The following is an 18,902-nucleotide window of genomic DNA, read 5'->3' as shown; positions in this document are numbered from 1 at the left end:
GGTCCGATTGGAGAATCATTCAAAGTATATTCTCTAATGAAAGATTGGGCTCGTGGTTCCCTGGTTTTATGTCCAATTAAATTGAACAAACATTTCTTCAGAGGGGAATAGGTACAATAGGTACATGCTTTGAGATGTAAAAAGGTGCATAAATCTCAGAGTCTATCCTTAGAGGACCAGACAAGAAATCAAGTGCTTATTTCAATTGCTTCAGTCGTGTCCAACTCTTTGCAAGTCTATGCACTGTAGCCCACTGTGATCCCCTATCCACGGGATTTTCCCAGCAAGGATACTGGAGTGAGTTGCCATTTCCAAGAGGCTGTACTATAAAGTACAGAAAGAAAGAAAGGAGAGTAACTAAAAAGAGGGATATATTTCCATGAATGTATTAGGAGATAAGGTCCTGGTATGCAAACTCTTCTTAGCTGGGAAAAATTGCAAATTTTATTTTATGGTTGGTTCAAATTAAATCTTAGTCAAAAGTCCATTATGCTAATTGGATAAAAGTGACACAGTGATTAAAGTAAGGATAGGCTGACAATATGTTTATAAAGGACAAAAATTTGTCATTTTTTTTATAAATAAGAGGCAATAGAAAAATTGGGGAATGAACAAATGTTTTTCAAGTGCTAATTGTGCTAGGTACTGGAGTTATAATGTTGAACAATGATGCAACAATCCTGGTCTTCATGTGATTAAAAATCTAGTGGTCAAGGCAGTGAAGTGACCAGGAAATTGCGGTTCAAGTCGATAAGAATTATTATGAAGAAAGTAGTGGTGCTTTGGAAGTATGGATGGGAAAAAAAGAGGTGAAGAGTTGGAGCTCAAGACACATAGGTCAAGAGAGATGTTGTATCTAAATTGTTACCTGGAAAGTGTTACCTGAAAAAAAAAAACCAGGCAAAGAAGCCAAAAGAAGAATTTTCCAGGCAGAAAGACTGGCATGTATAAAATTTGAGAAAATAGAACTGGTGTTAGCACAATGGTATTAGGGAGGAGCAAGAGATTGAATATTACTGAAGTTCAAAGGGAAAGATGAAAAAACTAGGGTGAGGGAAATTAGCAACAATGAATTCATGACACCCTGTGAGGAAAGAGCTTAGATTTTGCCTGGAGGGTACTGGGAGGTTATTAAGGAGTTTTAAGTAAGGATGTAGCTTAACATATTGGCATTTTAGAAGACTAATCCAATAATGAAGTAGATTAGAAGAGAAAAATGATACAGTAGTATATAGTAATCCAGATAAAAGATAATGATGACCTTGTTAGAGTGGTAAAAACAGGATTATAAGAACTAAATGCATTTCAGAAATAATAAAAAGCTATAATTATCTGGATTGACGATGGATTTAACAGAGTCATGGTAAAGAGAGAAGTACATGCCTCAGTTTCTGACCTGGCAATTCAATGATCAGTGGTGTCATTACAGAGATAGAAGTTACAAAGAAAGAAATAGGTATGGGGTGAGGAGAACTGAGGTTAATTTTTGATATTGAGACTGAGGTGCTTGTAGGATATTCACATGTGAAAGGCTAGTAAATATTTTAAAACATTGATATGTGAAAGTTATTGACTGGAACTCTTAAGTTTGGAAGCGTGTCAACACTCGAGTGGTAATTAAGCTAGGAAAAAAAATCTAGGAGGACATGTTGTAAAAAAATTCATAGAAGAGATTATTTCTAGAAGAATTGGTTTTTGATGGTATCATGGACCATAATCACTTTTTAGTGGCACAAAAGAGCCCAGTGTTCTTGCTGATACCAATCCTAAACTGAGAGACAGTTTTTATCCTCTCTTCAAGTTTCAAATATTTATTTTCTTGGTGTCTGTGCAGAACAATTTTCCTCATCTACCTAATATTTCAGCAGGTCAGTAGATACAGAGGTACCACAATAAAAGACTTACTAAAACTCTGTAAAATGCATGGAACAGGTTCAAGAAAGTTGCTATCACAGGGCTATTTTAGTAACTGTATATGGAATCGTTACCATTTTATTTGATGCTGAGGCTGGATGAAGAACAAGCTGGAATCAAGATTGCCGGGAGAAATATCAATAACCTCAGATATGCAGATGACACCACCCCTATGGCAGAAAGTGAAGGACTAAAGAGCCTCTTGATAAAAGTGAAAGAAGAGAGTGAAAAAATTTGCTTAAAACTCAACATTCAGAAAACTAAGATCATGGCATCCAGTCCCATCACTTCATGGCAAATAGAGGGGGAAACAACGGAAACAGTGAGAGAGAGACTTTATTTTTATAGGCTCCCAAATCACTGCAGATGGTGACTGCAGTCATGAAATTAAAAGATGCCTGCTCCTTGGAGGAAAAGCCATGACCAACCTAGACGAATATTTAAAAGCAGAGATATTACTTTGCCGACAAAGTTCTGTCTAGTCAAAATTGTTTTTTCCAGTGTATGTGTGTGACTTTTCTTCATTGAGTACTGCTATAAAAACAATCTAGCATATTTGTTGAGAAACTTGGGGTTTGTTGGGTTTGCTGCGTCAGAAGGTTAGGGCAGGAATTTCTTATTAGACTGATGGCATTGAAGGACTCTGGTCTGGCAGTATCTGTCAGATGTTTCTCTAAAGTTGTCAACTTCCTCTTTTTATTATTTTAGGAGTAGGGCACAAAATTTCATTCAATTAGTTGAATGAATTCATTCAATTCATTCAATTGAATGAGTGCTCTCATTCAATTAGACACAAAGTTGTAAGAAGGAGTGTAGGTGGACAAGCCACACAACTTGTCTCTACTATATACAAAGCATATTGACTGATCCATCTAAATTAATCAGACCTCTTTATACCAAGAATCAAAAGATTAACTAACCAGGTACTGTTAATTACTTAGCCCTGAGTGACAAGGGTATTATTCTGTTGGATTCAAAAGGTTAAACTTGATTACTGAAATCTTTACACAGAGAAATTTCATTTTGAAGCTCTCACTAAATCTTGTGAAGAGATAAAGAAATAAAGAAGCTTAAAGTATCTACTTTAAAATCTTTAAAAGAGATTTGATTGGAAGACTATAAAAGTATAGCTATATTGTTAGAGTTAAATTATTTTGGTAAATAAACTCCCCGAGGGCAACGGCCATGACCATTTTGTTTGTCACTATATCTTTACCTAATATTGGCTGGTATATACTAGGGATTCAAGAATATTTCTTAGATAGATGTTGCATAATTTCAGTTTGATTTAAAAGAATCTGATAAAAATATTTGGTGGGACAATCCTGAAGGCTATTGTAAATATGGCTCCCATTAGCAAATATTTTTTCTCTACCCATCAATCATGATTGATATCTAACCTACATCATGTTGAATTGGAAGAAATATTCAGCAGCTTCTGAGGAATATCCATAGTGGAGCACCAACAATCTCCAAAACTGCTGTATGCTTTCTCATACACATATGGAAGAAATCATTGAAACAATGCTGATCCTTTAAAATTGTGTAACACACCATATATTACAAAGCATGTATATAGACTTTTTGTTTTTATTTGAGCTTCACAGCGACCCATTTGGAGAAGAAGGCAAATACTGTCTCCAATCACACATCTCTGTGTAATTATTCTTTCAGCAGGCATTGATTGTGTTCCAATACTGACAGTACCCTTTGCCAGAGAAATATATAGGTTATTAGGCATGAATCCTGCTCTTAATAATCTGGAATTATTTTAGAGGAGATATGATAATGATGTAAATAATTATAATGAAGGCATGGTATCAATATCAAAGAAAAGGTATAATCTAACAGTAAAAGTTGGAGAAGAACACACATTTTTGGCTGGGATTTTTCTTTAAAAAGGAAGGTACATGTCAGTGAGATATTTATTTGTTTTATCAATTTTTGGAGATTATTTAATAAATAATTAATAGATGCCTACTGTATTTCTGGCTCTGTAGCAAGTATCATGTGTGTGTGTGTGTGTGTGTGTGTGTGCGTGTGTGTGTGCGCACTCAGTTGTGTCTGACTCTTTGCGATCCCATGGACTGTAGCCTGCCAGGCTCCTCTAACCATGGAATTTTCCAGGCACAAATACTGGAGTGTGTTGCCATTTCCTCCTCTAGGAGAACTTCCTGACCCAGGGATCGAACATGTGTCTCCTGCGTCTCCTCATTGGCAGGTAGATTCTTTATCACTGTGCCACCTGGGAAGCCTGTAGCAAGTGTTAGGGATACAAAAAAGAATGTAAAGTCTATTTCTAACTTTTTGGTGAACAAATATTAGTGTTAAATGTATGTAGACCTTAAAATAAGGCATTACCCTAATAAGGAAAAACTTACAAAAGAATTTCCTATGATAGAACCAGTACCACTCTTAGTCCTAGACCAATGGGGACCCTACCTCAGGCCCTAGTTAATATAGAAAGGAGCCATAAAAATATATTTATGGGAGATGAAGCCTTGCATACTCTAGAGGAGACCTTGGGTGAAAGGATGAACTGAGTACTCTTGGGTGAAAAGATATAGAGGAAAATAACTTGAATTGAAAATAATTGAAAAGGTCAAAAAAGACTTCCAGAGGAAATAACATTTTAAATGAGAGAATTGTGTATTAAAAACATTAGATTGCTATTTTTAACTGTTGCAATTATGATTTCAAAAATATATGATTAGTTGTTGTTTCTACTCCTTCCAAAATACATTTTGTGAGCAATATCATTAATAAAGATATAAATGTTGTACTATTTTCAGCATGGTTCAATTTGTATCAGACTTGAACCTAAGTTCTGAATGAATTAAACCTACTATATAAAACATTACTAAGTTCCCAAAATTAATTTATGTCTTACAGAAAAGAGTTTATTTCATTCATACAAGGGTTAGCTAAAAATAATTTTTGAGAATAAAGACTAAAAATGATGGAAATATGATACAGTGGGAAAAAAAGATGGATTATGGTTCCAGCTCTACCAGGAACTATTGCACTCTTGGACTATTGAACATTAACTTGTCTTCTGGTGTTTAGATTTCCATGAAGAGAGGTAGGGGTGATTAGATTAAGTATAACAGAAATGTTGTATATTCAGTTGGCCACAAACTTCATTCCAATGTGATGGTGGCTCAGTGAGTAAAGACCCTGCCTGCAATGCAGGAGACGGTTTCGATCCCTGGGTGGGGAAGATCGCCTGCAGAGGGGAATGGCAACTCACTCCAATATTCTTGCCTGGAGAATTCCATGGACAGAGAAGCCTGATGGGCTACATTCTGACTGAGCAGCTAATGCTGTGAGGTCTTCCAAAAATCCCAAGTGAAGCTTTTGGCCAACCCAATTTGTGCTATAATATTTCCCTCCCATGACAATGATAAACATTGCAGGATCAGTGGTCTCTTTTCCACTAAGTCACAGTTCATATACAACGTAAAAACCATTTGCCATCCCTAGATTAGATGATCTTCAAAATGTCTTCATTCTGGAATAGTCTATAAATCTGTGATTTGTGTAACTCAAATGACATAATTGAAGGTAAAATGAAATTATTCAGTTTCTCGCAAAACTACTGACTTATTCATGAGCAGTATATCAAAACTTTATTAAAGATTCAATGGCAAATAAAAATACATTTTCTTAACAACTATTATTCATAAAACTTTAGCCAATATCTTCCATTCTTGATCAATTAGATTCTCACTTGTTTTATATTTTTTGTTTGTTTTTTCATTTAGTTCTCAGAAAGAGGAAGGGAAAAGTGTATCAAATTCAGTATTCAGGTTTATTTGAATGATATACTTTCAAAAAATTGTAAGTATAGTGAGACTTCATTTAGTGCCTACAATTAATATTGAAAAATATATAGATTCTTGAAATCTTGAAATAAAGATAAATGAAATTATTTTTTGAACACTGATAAATTGGTGTGTAATGCAGTGATTAAATATCACACATGAATGGCAAGCTATTATACCTTCAATATGCTACATCTTATTGGATTTTATTGAATTCACTACTGAACATGAAATATTCTTTCTGGGAAGAAACTGAAAATGTGAGAATTCAATCCCCTTCCTTCTTTGACTGTCCAAATATCTTAAAATTCATCTGAACTAGCCTTCTATAAGATTTCTTTAAGTTCTCCATCCTATACTGATATTTATCATTTCTAAATTCATATAATATACTAAATACAATAAAATGCAAAAAAGTTATCCCTAATTTTGAAAATTTCAAGGCTTATTTACATTAAGCCCTCATGATATGAATAGTAGTATATTGTCCATGTATTGTTTATTTTTTTACCACAATTAATATTATCCTTCTTGGGAGAAGTATTTTTTTATATTATTCAAAATAACTATCACCAAACTTGGCACATAAAAGCACATTAAAAAATGGTCATATAAAAAAGAGGAATGATTATTTCCTTTTTAATTTCCTCTTACTCTGAATAGTTCTTACAGAGACTTTTGAATTCATTTTGATGGAATGGATTATTTATGAAACAACATAAAAAAGAAACCTATAAAAATACTTCATGTAATATAGATCAAATACTCATTTCACAGATGAATAGAATCATTTAAATTTTATACTTTCAACAGAAGTTTGTTATTTTCAATGAAGAAAAATGTCTTCAAGTCACAAAAATATTCTGGGAATGAGAGTCTGATAAATGAAATTCATACATCTAAAAATTATAGTAAAATCAGTTGATTTTTAAAAGATCATTCAGTTAGGGAAATATTAGAAACATGTAAGTGAGATTTTTCTCATGGAAACATTTTAGTTAATAGAGTTCTCTGTTGCACACATTGATTTTACTTCCTCAAGAATTATAGATGCAAGTTTAGAGTGTTTTTAATACATTCAGCATATTATCTGGAACTTTTTGCTTCTTAACTATTCATTGCTGTACTTGTTTAGAATCCACCTGCAATGTGGGAAACTCAGGATTCAGGCCCTGGGTGGGGAAGATCCCCTGGAGAAAGGAATGGCAACCCACTCCAGTATTCCTGCCTAGAGAATCCCATGGACAGAGGAGCCTGTTGAACTACAGTCCATTGGGTCTCAGAGTCAGACAAGGATGAGCAACTAACACTTTCACTTTCAATTCATATAAAAGTAGAAAAAAATGTTAATGTAAATAGCTCAGTTGAAAAAGCAATTAACCAAATAAGCAAGCAACATGAAATCACAGGTTTGAATCTCATCTTCATAACCAACTGTGAATGATTTAGAGGAGTTGAATTTAAACATAAAGTTCTGTTTGGATTATTAATATACCAGTTATGATGCATTAGCTAGTATTGTTATTGTTGTTGTTGCTTTTTAGTCATTCACCTGTGTCAGACTCTTTTAGGCCCCATGGACTGTACCCCATCATGGTCCTCTGTCCGTGGGATTTCCCAGTCAAGAATACTGGAGGAGTGAGTTGTCATTTCCTACTCTAGGGGATCTTCCTGACCTGAGAATCAAACTTGTGTCTTCTGCAGTGCAAATGGATTCTTTACCACTGAGCTATAGCAGAAGCCTCGTAACTAGTATTAGGCTCCTCTTTTCCCTAAGAACAGGTATCAAAGCTGGGTAAAATTAACAACAACAAAAATCTGTTTGAGCAGATAGCAGCTAAGGGTTAATGAACCAAGATATCAGAGATGAGAGATCATGGAAACACATCTAGATGAGCTATGAATGTATGCTTAAATTTTCTTCTTAGGAAATTTGTTGATTTAATGGTAAGTCGTGATCTAGTTTCTGAGTCTGGATGTCAAAATTTCACTAAACAAGTGAAACTTAAATTTAAGAGGGTGATCACAGAGAACAGGGAACCAGGGGGGGGAAAAAAGCCATGAATTCTGCATGTGATTTTCTCTTGAGGCATTTGGTTCCTAAGCTGAACATCTGTAAGCCAAAATGTTGAAGACATAAAATGCAAAATGTTACTGAAAGGCTAAAAGGTAAACAGATTTTAGCTTTTCACCATTGAGTGCTATGTTAGCTATGGATTTGAAATAATAGCATTTATGATACTGAGACATGTTCTTTCAGTACCAAGTTGGGTGAGGGGTTTTATCATTAATGGACTTAGTATTTTATCAAATGTTTTATTTTTCTACCTCTATTGAGATGATCATGTGGTTTTTGTCTTTTGTTAACATGGTGTATCACATTGATTGACTTGAACCATCCCTGTGAACACTAGGATGAATCCAGTTTGATCATGGTGCATGATCTTTTTTTATGTGCTGTTGGATTTGATTTGTTAATATTTTTTGAGAATTTTTGCATCTATAGCCATCAAAGATATTGGCCTGTTATTTTCTTATTTGGTAGCATCTTTGCCTGGTTTTGACATCAAGGTGATGATAGCTTCCTCGAATGACTGGGAGTGTTCTCTCCTCTGCAGTCTTTGGGAGAGTTTGAGAAGGATTGATATAAGTTCTTCTTTGTATGTTTAGTAGAATTCCCCAGTGAAGCAATCTGGGGACTTTTATTTGCATGAAATTTATTTTTTTTTAATTTTTAATTTCATTTCTAGTAATCATTCTTTTCAAATTATCTATTTCTTGGTTCAGTTCCATGTGCACTTGAAAAGGATGTGTTTTCTGTCTTTTGGGAGGTGTGATGTCCTGAAAATACCAATTAAATAATTTAGGCTATTTTTTCTACCAAAAATGAGGACTAATATTCCTCTGAAAGTAATTTATTATGTCAGTCAATAGTTTAAGAAGATTTTATGAAATCCTCTTTATTAACAAGAAAGCATGACTTTTATAAAGGAAGGTGAGACTTACTATTGGGTGAAATGTAAAGAAAACAGTATGAGACTCCAAACCAGAAATTATTGAAAGTATAATACCAAAATTTAAAAATTACTGTCATAATACAAGAAAGAAAAATTGAGAATTAAGAAAGCTGGAATAAATTTCTATACACCTCTCTTAGTTTAAATTGGTATCTGAGTAGTGGAATATACTCCCAAATGGAAACTATAAGCAGATTTTTTTTTAAAGCAGATTTTTAAACAAAGATATACAACCATGAAAACAAAATCAGAGAAAAATTTTTACTAATTATGACTATGAAGATATGAAATGAAAATCATCACCAGTGATTGAAGCTGAAACACAATTTTGTCCCAGAGGAAAATATAACTTTTGCAAGGAAATGAGAAGACATCCTTTTCTCTGTTTCAGAGATCAGGGTCTTTACTAAGAAGAAAAATAGTTGCGCTTCTTCTCCATTAATCTGTTGATACATTCATGCATCTGGGCCTTCTGTGTATTGTAACAAAGAGATATATTGATGAGTAGATGCTAATATTCTTATTCTTGAATTTGAAATCAGACTAGTAATAATTTGTGAATAGAAGAGTCATGGGAGTGGTATTCTCCTAAACATCTCAATTTTTATTCAGGCTTTTTGGCAAAGGAGAAACTAAGAATTAGTTAAAATTATTGAAGAATAAATTTTAATTTTCTTAATTCCAGTTAGAGCTAGCAGATGATCCCTTCCCTCAATTCTGTAGCCACATTTAAAAAATTATTGCTGGATACACAAGTTTTGGCTAGAGGCTGGGTACATCTGTGGCCTTCTAGCTTAGTCCTGAGAGGAAACTGCTGCTTGTAACCAGGAAACAGGGATAGAAACCAAGATAAATGCCTGTTTATGGCAAAGTGTTAGGAACGACTTTATCTCTTTTCACTCAAGGATGTGTAAATAAAAACACACAACCAAAGACATGACCATGAAAGGACTCTGTACTCAAGTCATACACAAAGAGAACAGAGTACTCGAGAAACAGAAGAATATATTTGATTTGAAAAAATTTGTAAAAGTAAGAAACAAATCTAAGGACAAGATTTGCTTTGACTTGGCAATATAATTTAAACAATTTGTGTTTCATTAAATTAAAATTTTGATGAAACAAAAGACTAGGACAAAAAGATCTTGTTGAGAGGACAGTAGAAATGAAAAGGTAGCTATTTTAGTCATGTGATTATTGAAAGAAACTTACATATTCATGGAGGTACAAAAACTGCACAACATAAAAGTATTAAAGATAGTACATTTCAAAATTAGTTTTAAAGAAAATGGATTTGAATATATGTGAGACAACTTACTAGTAACTCATAGAATACTGTACAGAAGTAAAGAACACAACTGGGGAAAATGGGGGAGAAAGCATGATCATTATGAAAGACATAAAAGAAAGCATATATTGTTTATGAAAGTGTTGCATAATAGACTAATATTACTGGTAGTATAAGTCAAGTGTCCATTTATCCAACAAATATTTAGCACTACAGTGTACAAGATACTAATATTTATGAATCAAATACATCAGTGAATAGAAGACTTTAAAGATTCTCTCTGTCCATATAGAGCTTCTAGAGTGAGGAGGCAGACTTATTCAAAATAACACAAAAACAGTTTAAAAATATTCAACACCTTGAGGGTAGAAATTGCAGAAGAAATAAGATGATAAGAATACACTTCATTGAATAGATGAAATATGAAGAAAAAAGTTGCTGGGAACATGGTGGATTCCTAGAAGATAATGGAGAGGAGTAATTCATAAGGAGGATCTAGTGAAAACAAAGACTCTGAGAGGTTAGAACATGCTTGCTATGTAAAAGGAGCAGCCAGGACCCCATGTATGCTTGCCATGGAGTAACTGAGAAAAAAAGTAGTGAAGTAGAGGGCAGAATTTTAAGAGGTGGCCAGATATGTAGACCTTATAAAGATTTTGGCTTTTCCTTTGATTGAAATGGAGAGCCACTAGGGTTTTGAACAACATATCTAGAGAGAAATATAATAGAATGAAAGAAGATATTTAAAAATTAACACATCCATTACCCTAGTAATGAAATTTCATAGATTTTACCCTGAAGATATAATCAGATATGCAATGATGGTTTATGTCCAAGAATACCATAACTTCAGTGAATATATTGTAATAAACAACTGGAAACAGCTTACTGTTTCAATAGTAGGATATTAATTAAATTATGAATACTCTACAGACTTTACAAAATATGTTTTTTAAAAATTAATAATATGAAGAATGCTTATAGAATAAGAGATGGTAAAAATGGAGGCAAGCCTGTGCAAATATGAGCTTTTTGTTATTTCAGTTAATAGAAATACATGGATTAATACATGAAGAGAATTACAGAAAAATACTAGCATGGTGGGAGGGTGTGTCTGGGTGCTGCTATTATGAAATTTTAAAAATTCTTCCTTAGACATATTTATCATGGTTTATAAATTAGCATGCATATTTGAAATAAAAAATAAGCTCTTCTTCAAAATAAGAAATTTGTGAAGCAATCTACTTTTTAAACAACATGTGTTTGAGAGGTCAATCATGAAATAGACTATTTTAATGATGATGTAGCAAATAAAGTTCTTACTGTGATCTAGGTAGACACTGTCCAAAATGCTTGCCTTACTTAAGGCAATCAGCTTCTAACATGCATGCAAGCATGTGTGCATGCCCAGTTGTGGCCAACTTTTTGAGACCCCATGAACTGTAGCCCACCAGGCTCCTTTGTCCATGAAATGTTCTAGGCAAGAATACTGGCATGGATTTCCGTTTCCTACTCCAGGGGATCTTCCTGACCCAGGGTTTCAACCAATGTCACTTATGTCTCCTGTATTGGCAGATTCTAATCTACTGGATTCAAATTAACTTTATGAAATTTAAGGAGTTATAGGAATGCATTTCATTTCTTCTGTTGGGTCAAAAGATGCAAAACACACAATAAAAAGGTTTTTTACAGCATTCTAATTGCCAAATATTTTCATTTTTTGCATGATATTTTAGTCTGTAATCTCTCTGATTTTAAACAAAATGAAACAAAAATACTCTACTTATTGGTGAACATTTCCATTTCAGAGGTATTATACTGATACACAGTATAACTTTTAATCTTTGCAATAGCATTGTAAAGTACACATTATTTACAATTTAAAGCTTAAAAAACTAAGTTTAGGTGGCTCAGTTCAGTTCAGTTCAGCTACTCAGTCGAATCCGACTCTTTGAGACCCCATGGATGCAGCACGCCAGGCCTCACTGTCCGTCACCAACTCCCGGAGTTTACTCAAACTCATGTCCATTGGGTCGGAGATGCCATACAACCATCTCATCCTCTGTCATCCCCTTCTCCTTCTACCTTCAATCTTTCCCACCATTAGGATCTTTTCCAGTGGGTTGACTCTATGTATCAGGTGGTCAAATTATTGTCGCTTCAGCTTCAGCATCAGTCCTTCCAAAGAATATTCATGACTGATATCTTTTAGGATTGACTGGTTTGAACTCCTTGCTGTCCAAGGGACTCTCAAGAGTCTTTTCCAACACAGTTCAAAAGCATCAATTCTTCAGCACTTAGCTTTCTTTAAGTCCAACTCTCACATCCATATATGACTACTGAAAAAACCACAGCTTTGACTAGACGGACCTTTGTCAGCGAAGTAATGTCTCTGCTTTTTAATATACTGTCTAAGTTGATCAAAGTTATTCTTCCAAGGAGCAAGTGTCTTTTATTTACATAGCTGCAGTCACAATCTATAGTGATTTTGGAGCCCAAGGAAATAATGTCTCTCACTGTTTCCATTGTTTCCCCATCTATTTGCCATGAAGTGATAGGACCAGATGCCATGATCTTAGTTTTCTGAATATTGAGTTTTAAGTCAACTTTTTCACTCCTCTTTCACTTTCATCAAGAGGCTCTAGTTCCTCTTTGCTTTCTGCCATAAGGGTGGTGCCATCTGCATATCTGAGGTTATTGATACTTCTCCCAGCAGTCTTGATTCCAGCCTGTGCTTCATCCAGCCTGGCATTTCACATGATGTACTCTGCATATTAAGTTAAATAAGCAGGGTGACAATAGATAGCTTTGACGTACTCCTTTCCCAATTTGGAACCAGTCTGTTGTTCCATGCCTGGTTCTATCTGTTGCTTCTTGACCTGCATACAGAGTTTGGGCCTCTATATTGCCCAAAACATCTTTCCTAACTAATGCCAGACCCAAGACACAACCCAGAATATATCCAACACTCAATCTTATTTTCTTAGCCACTACTGTGAACTCTTAGGAGTATGATTTTAACCCTTAAAATATTAGGAATCATTAGCATGATGAGTTACTTGTTCACTGAGTATCTACCATCTCTGCATTTTCTAAACAGTGTAGTTAGAAATTTTTAATGAAAACATTAAACACTTAAAATCAGAATTCTAGAATCTACAGAAACTTTGAATATCTTGTTTAACTTTATAAATCAATACCCAAATCCCATTTTAATGTGCATTTGCTGTGGCAGGCATGTCCTTTGCTCTAAGTTATAATACCTTTGGGTAACATCTCTTGTTGGCAATATCCTGATTACTTCCTACTCAAGTGGAACTCTTCCCACGTCATTTTCAAAGATCATTCTGTAGTTTCAAAGCATCCCTCTAAGTTTTGGCAAAAGTAATGTGAGCTTGGGCTTTGTCTTTGTCTTTGAGCTTAGGCTTTGTTTCATATCTTTGTTTTTAGAAGGACCAGCAATATCCTTAGTAGCAGATTTAGTAATTGGGTACAATGTGTCAATTCATGTGATTAGATATTCAACATCAGGACACACACACTTTCTCATAAGTAGCAAGTATTTATGGAACACCTATCATTTTCTAGGCATTGTTGTAAATGCTAATGATGTAATAGTGAACAAAATGAATAACATTCCTCACCTTCAGACTTCACTAAGGGTACATACCAGAAGTAATCAAGGGAATTTTTGGAATGGAAAAGATAGAGTTTGTACAAGTGCTTGTAAGGTTAGAGCCAAAGTAATTTTTGGAAACTATTAATTTAAGTTCATTAATTTAAGTGACACTAATTTTACTGCAGGGCTGGCTAAAGCCTGGGAAATATACATTGTGTTATTTTGTAAAATTTTGGAGTTGAAAAGAACCATAAACATGACCTAAACTCAACCTCCCTGCTCATATATAGGTTTCTTTTCTTAACATTCCTCCACTAGATCTGGGTTCTGACTCCTAGAGCAAATAAGAACAAGAAAATGTGACTAAGAAAAGAATTTAAATCATTACAGTGCTTCACAGTATGCATCAGCATTCCCATTTTACAAATTAAAAATAATAGATGTTTAAAAAGATAAATGGCCAGCCGAAAACATACAGTTATTAAGTACAGGATCTGAAGTTGAAACACAGGGCTGTTTGTCTTGAAACCTGTGTTTCTAACCACTCTTTTCCCTTCTTTGTCAAGTCCTTCTAATTCAACAAGTTCAGTATCTCATGAAGAGACTATGCTGGATGACTTAGGAGATAAAATAGCATATTTCTACAATCTCTGTCACAAGGATGTTCACAGTACAACATGGGCAATGGATGCTTCATTAGATTGACCTGTTAGAACAATTTTTAAGAGATGTGCTAGAGAATAGAGTTAAGGACATAATTAGTGCCAAGTAGAGAAAGTTAGGCTTGATTTCACGAAGATTATTTGAGATGGACATTGAGGATAAATAGAATGTTAACAAGTAGATATAGTAAGACCATCTCCTCTGTGGCCTTACCATGATAGTAAGTAAGAACTGACTTCTGTTCACGCACAAGATTTTTGTTATCCAAATCCTCTCTTTTTGAGCTCACAGTAGGCCAAAAACAAACAAACAGTGTCTTTCAGGAGTAGCTCTCAACCAGGGACAAAGAGAAGTTGGTATAAAAATATCCTAGTTCTTTCATTCCTCAGGCAAGTTAACTTGGAGATGCAACTTCCACATGTACTCCAGAGTTTTCAACAGAATTAATCCATAGGTATAACATGATTCAGTACACTTAGTATTTTTTTCCTGTCCCTTTGTTGTTTTCTAAAATCCTATATTGGTGTTTGCTGGGATTACTGTAACCCTAGGAGCTAGTTGCATTTAAATCCTTGACTTGGGATTTGCCTCTGGGAAACCCTAAGACTCCTTCTCCATGAGTCTTGGCCTGAACACCAGAGTGGGTGGTTGTCAAGAGCTTGTAGAAGCCACTGTGAATTGCAGGGTCACCTAGGAAATTCACAAAGCCTGACACAGCCCAGAGAGTAGTTGTCAGAGATATGCCCTGAAGCTAACTGTGAATCTCAGCCTACCAAGACTGATGGATTGTCCATGTCTTCCACCTTCCAAATATCATTAATGCCTTAATTAACACCTAACCTCAAATCTCTGAGATTAGTGATGGTGTTGTTGAGTCGATAACAAGGAATTCAGCATAATTTCATCCCTTCTTTGTGCATCATTTCCCTACTTTTCACTGTTTTTTGATCATATTAACACTACCCTTGGTGAGGTTTCTCACCTTTTCTCTGTCTGTGTACCAATAAAAATTTTACCGAATCTTCGAAATTGTAGCTTTTGTCATTTCATTGCATGGAGATTTTGGATGGCTGGAAAAGATTTGAATGAAGATCAGCTGCTTTTGTTGAGAGTTAATAGAAGATAGTACTAAATGAGGGAAAATTAGTGATTTATGGAATAAAAAACTGTAAGAAATTAGATATTTATTCAAATCCAAAAGACAACTACTGATTTTCCAAGTTAACTTGGAAATCCTCCAGCAAACGTTAAGGAATTAGTTTTTCTGATGAGATTACCATCAGAATCATCACTTTTCATTTCTAGTATATCTGACACCTCAGAATGGTTCCCATTTCCAAACTATCATCCTATGATGTACATCCATAAAATGGGACCAGGCAATACTTGATAGAAAGGTTTTGACTTAGCACTTGGAGTTGAATGCTGGTTTGGTGACTTTCTTTGATGACTTGAAAACAAAACCATGCTACTTCTCAAATAGTGATATTTTTCTTCTTTCTGTTTTGCTTGATTATGTTTATAACCAAGGTAACTGGCCAAAGATTTTCCCAAATTTTATTTGTCTGAAGTAAGTAAATTCAGTCTTTAGATATATGCTCATAGGTGCATGTGCGTGTGTACCTAGAGTTTCTGTGTGCATATGTATATGCCAAAGGAAGAAAAATGTGAAGTTATTTCCTGGATTATGTCCTTCTGATTACTTATGAATAATAAAAATAATAACCAAGCTAAACTAAATAATATATAAAGTAAAATTTTATTATAATAATATATAAAGCTCTGTGTCAAATTTGATTATGCATATTCTCATTTAATCCTAACTATCCCCTGAATGGGATTCCCAGGTGACGCTGCTAGTAAAGAACCCACCTGCCAATGCAGAAGATGTAGGAGACTCAGGTTTGATCCCTGGGTTGGGAAGATCCCCTGGAGGAGGGCACAGCAGCCCACTCCAGTAGTCTTGCCTGGAGAATCCCATGGACAGAGGAGCCTGGCAGGCTACCATCCATAGGGTCTCAGAGTCGGACACAACCAACTCAACGGATATGAGCTTGAGCAAACTCCAGAAAACAGTGAAGGGCAGGGAAGTCTAGCAGCAGTGTGGTCCATAGGGTCTTAAACAGTGGGACATGGCTGAGTGACTAACACACACACACATGAACCTCTAGCATGGATATTATTATCTCCACTCTTATAGAAAAAGTTAAATGTTAAATATCTTGTCTAGGAGCATAAACTGTTAACAGCTGGAATCAAGATTTGAATCTAAGACTATTACATTCTGACTTTCAGTCAATAAAATATTATGCCACTAGGAGATACTTAATTTGTATTGTTAAGGTCTTATAATACAATTTAGGAGTACTGCAAAGTCACAGGCACATCTATGTGGACCAATTTGTGTCTACATGTCCAATTTGTCCTATGTGTTTGCAATTTTCTCTCCATTGCAAAATGTGAGTCTGTGTATCAGCCTCCTGATCACAGGCAATGATCACCAGGCTTTGGTCAAACTCAGTATTTTCCCTATGGAGCTAGATTTCCATTTTTTAGAAAATAATATAAAAATATGTTAAAATTAATGGATATAATGGAACAACATTTCATACTTTTTATCACAAAGGCCATAATATCAAAAATTCTCTATCTCTTCATCGAAAGTACATCAGGGCTGCCAGAAAGTAACTATGGCTCAGTTAACATCACAGCTTAAAAGTTCAGTTCAGTCACTCAATCATCATTGACTCTTTACAACCCCATGGACTGTAGCATGTCAGACCTTCCTATTCATCACCAACTCCCAGAGTTTACTCAAACTCAAGTCCACTGAGTCGGTGATGCCATCCAACAATCTCATCTTCCGTTGTCCCCTTCTTCTCCTGCCATCAATCATTGCCAACATCAGGGTCTATTTCAATGAGTCAGTTCTTTGCATCAGATAGCCAAAGTATTGGAGTTTCAGCTTCAGCATCAGTCCTTCCAATGAATATTCAGGACTGATATCTTTTAGGATTGACTGCTTGGATTTCCTTGTAGTCCAAGAGACTCTCAAGAGTCTTCTCCAATGCCTCAATACAAAAGTATGCATTCTTCAGTGCTCAGCTTTCTTTATAGTTCAACTCTCACATCCATACACGACTACTGGAAAAACCACAGCTTAGACTAAATGGAACTATGTTGACAAAGTAATGTCTCTGTTCGTTAATATGCTGCATATGTTGGTCATAACTTTTCTTCCAAGGGACAAGTGTCCTTTAATTTCATGGCTGCAATCACATCTGCAGTGATTTTGGAGCCCCCAAAATAAAAGTATCTCACTCTTTCCATTGTTTTCCCATCTAATTGCCATGAAGTGATGGGACCAGATGCCATGATCTTAGTTTTCTGAATGTTGAGTTTTAGGCCAACTTTTTCACTCTCCTCTTTCACTTTCATCAAGAGGCTCTTTAGTTTTTCTTTGCTTTCTGCCATAAGGGTGGTGTCATCTGCATATCTAAGGCTATTGATATTTCTCCCAGCAATCTTGATTCCAGCTTGTGCTTCCTCTTCTCATGATGTATTCTGCATATAAGTTAAATAGCAGGGTGACAATATACAGCCTTGACATACTCCTTTCCCTATTTGGAACCAGTCTGTTGTTCCATCTCCAGATCTAACTGTTACATCCTGACCTGCATATAGATTTCTCAAGAGGCAAGTCAGGTGGTCTGGTATTCACAACTCTTTTAGAATTTTCCACAATTTGTGGTGACCCACACAGTCAAAGATTTTGGCATAGTCAACAAAGCAGAAGTAGATATTTTTCTGGAACTCTCTTGCTTTTTCAACGATCCAGTGGATGTTAGCAATTTGATATCTGGTTCTTCTGCCTTTTCTGAACCCAGCTTGAACATCTGGAAGTTCACTGTTCATGTACTGTTGAAGCCTGGCTTGGAGAATTTTGAGCATTACTCTGCTAGCATGTGACATGAGTGCAACTGTGTGATAGTTTGAGCATTCTCTGGCATTGCCCTCCTTTGGGATTGAAATGAACACTGATTTTTTCCAGTCTGGCCACTGCTGAGTTTTCCAAATGTGCTGGAATATTGAGTGTAGCACTTTCACAGCATCATCTTTCAGGATTTGAAAGAGCTCACCTGGAATTCCACCACCTCCACTAACTTTGCTCATAGTGATGCTTCCTAAGGCCAACATGTCTTCATGTTTCAGGATGTCTGGCTCTAGGTGAGTGATCATACCATCGTGATTATCTGGGTCATGAAGATCTTTCTTGTACAGTTCTTCTTTGTATTCTTGCCACCTCTTCTGAATACCTTCTGCCTCTGTTTGGTCCATACCATTTCTGTCCTTTATTGAGTCCATCTTTGCATGAAATATTCCCTTGCAGTCTCTAATTTTCTTGAAGAGACCTTTAGTCTTTCCCATTCTATTGTTTTCCTCTATTTTGTTGCATTGATCAATGAGGAAGCCTTTCTTATCTCTCCTTGCTATTCTCTGGAATTCTGCATTCAAGTGGGTATCTCTTTGCCTTTCTCCCTTGCCTTTCACATCTCTTCTTTTCTCAGCTATGTGTG

General features: G+C 35.3%; 1 pseudogene; it reads right to left on the bottom strand.

Moving 5' to 3' along the window:
• The window catches only part of LOC136175737 (glyceraldehyde-3-phosphate dehydrogenase-like), a 66,056-nt pseudogene extending 47,366 nt beyond the window's left edge, over window positions 1-18,690 (bottom strand).
• Window positions 18,691-18,902: the final 212 nt, after the last annotated feature.

This window comes from Muntiacus reevesi, chromosome 9 (genome assembly GCF_963930625.1).
Source record: "Muntiacus reevesi chromosome 9, mMunRee1.1, whole genome shotgun sequence".
In the NCBI taxonomy this organism is placed as follows: Eukaryota; Metazoa; Chordata; class Mammalia; order Artiodactyla; family Cervidae; genus Muntiacus; species Muntiacus reevesi.
Note: the sequence above shows the minus strand (reverse complement) of the source record. Positions and strands in the feature narration are given on the sequence as shown.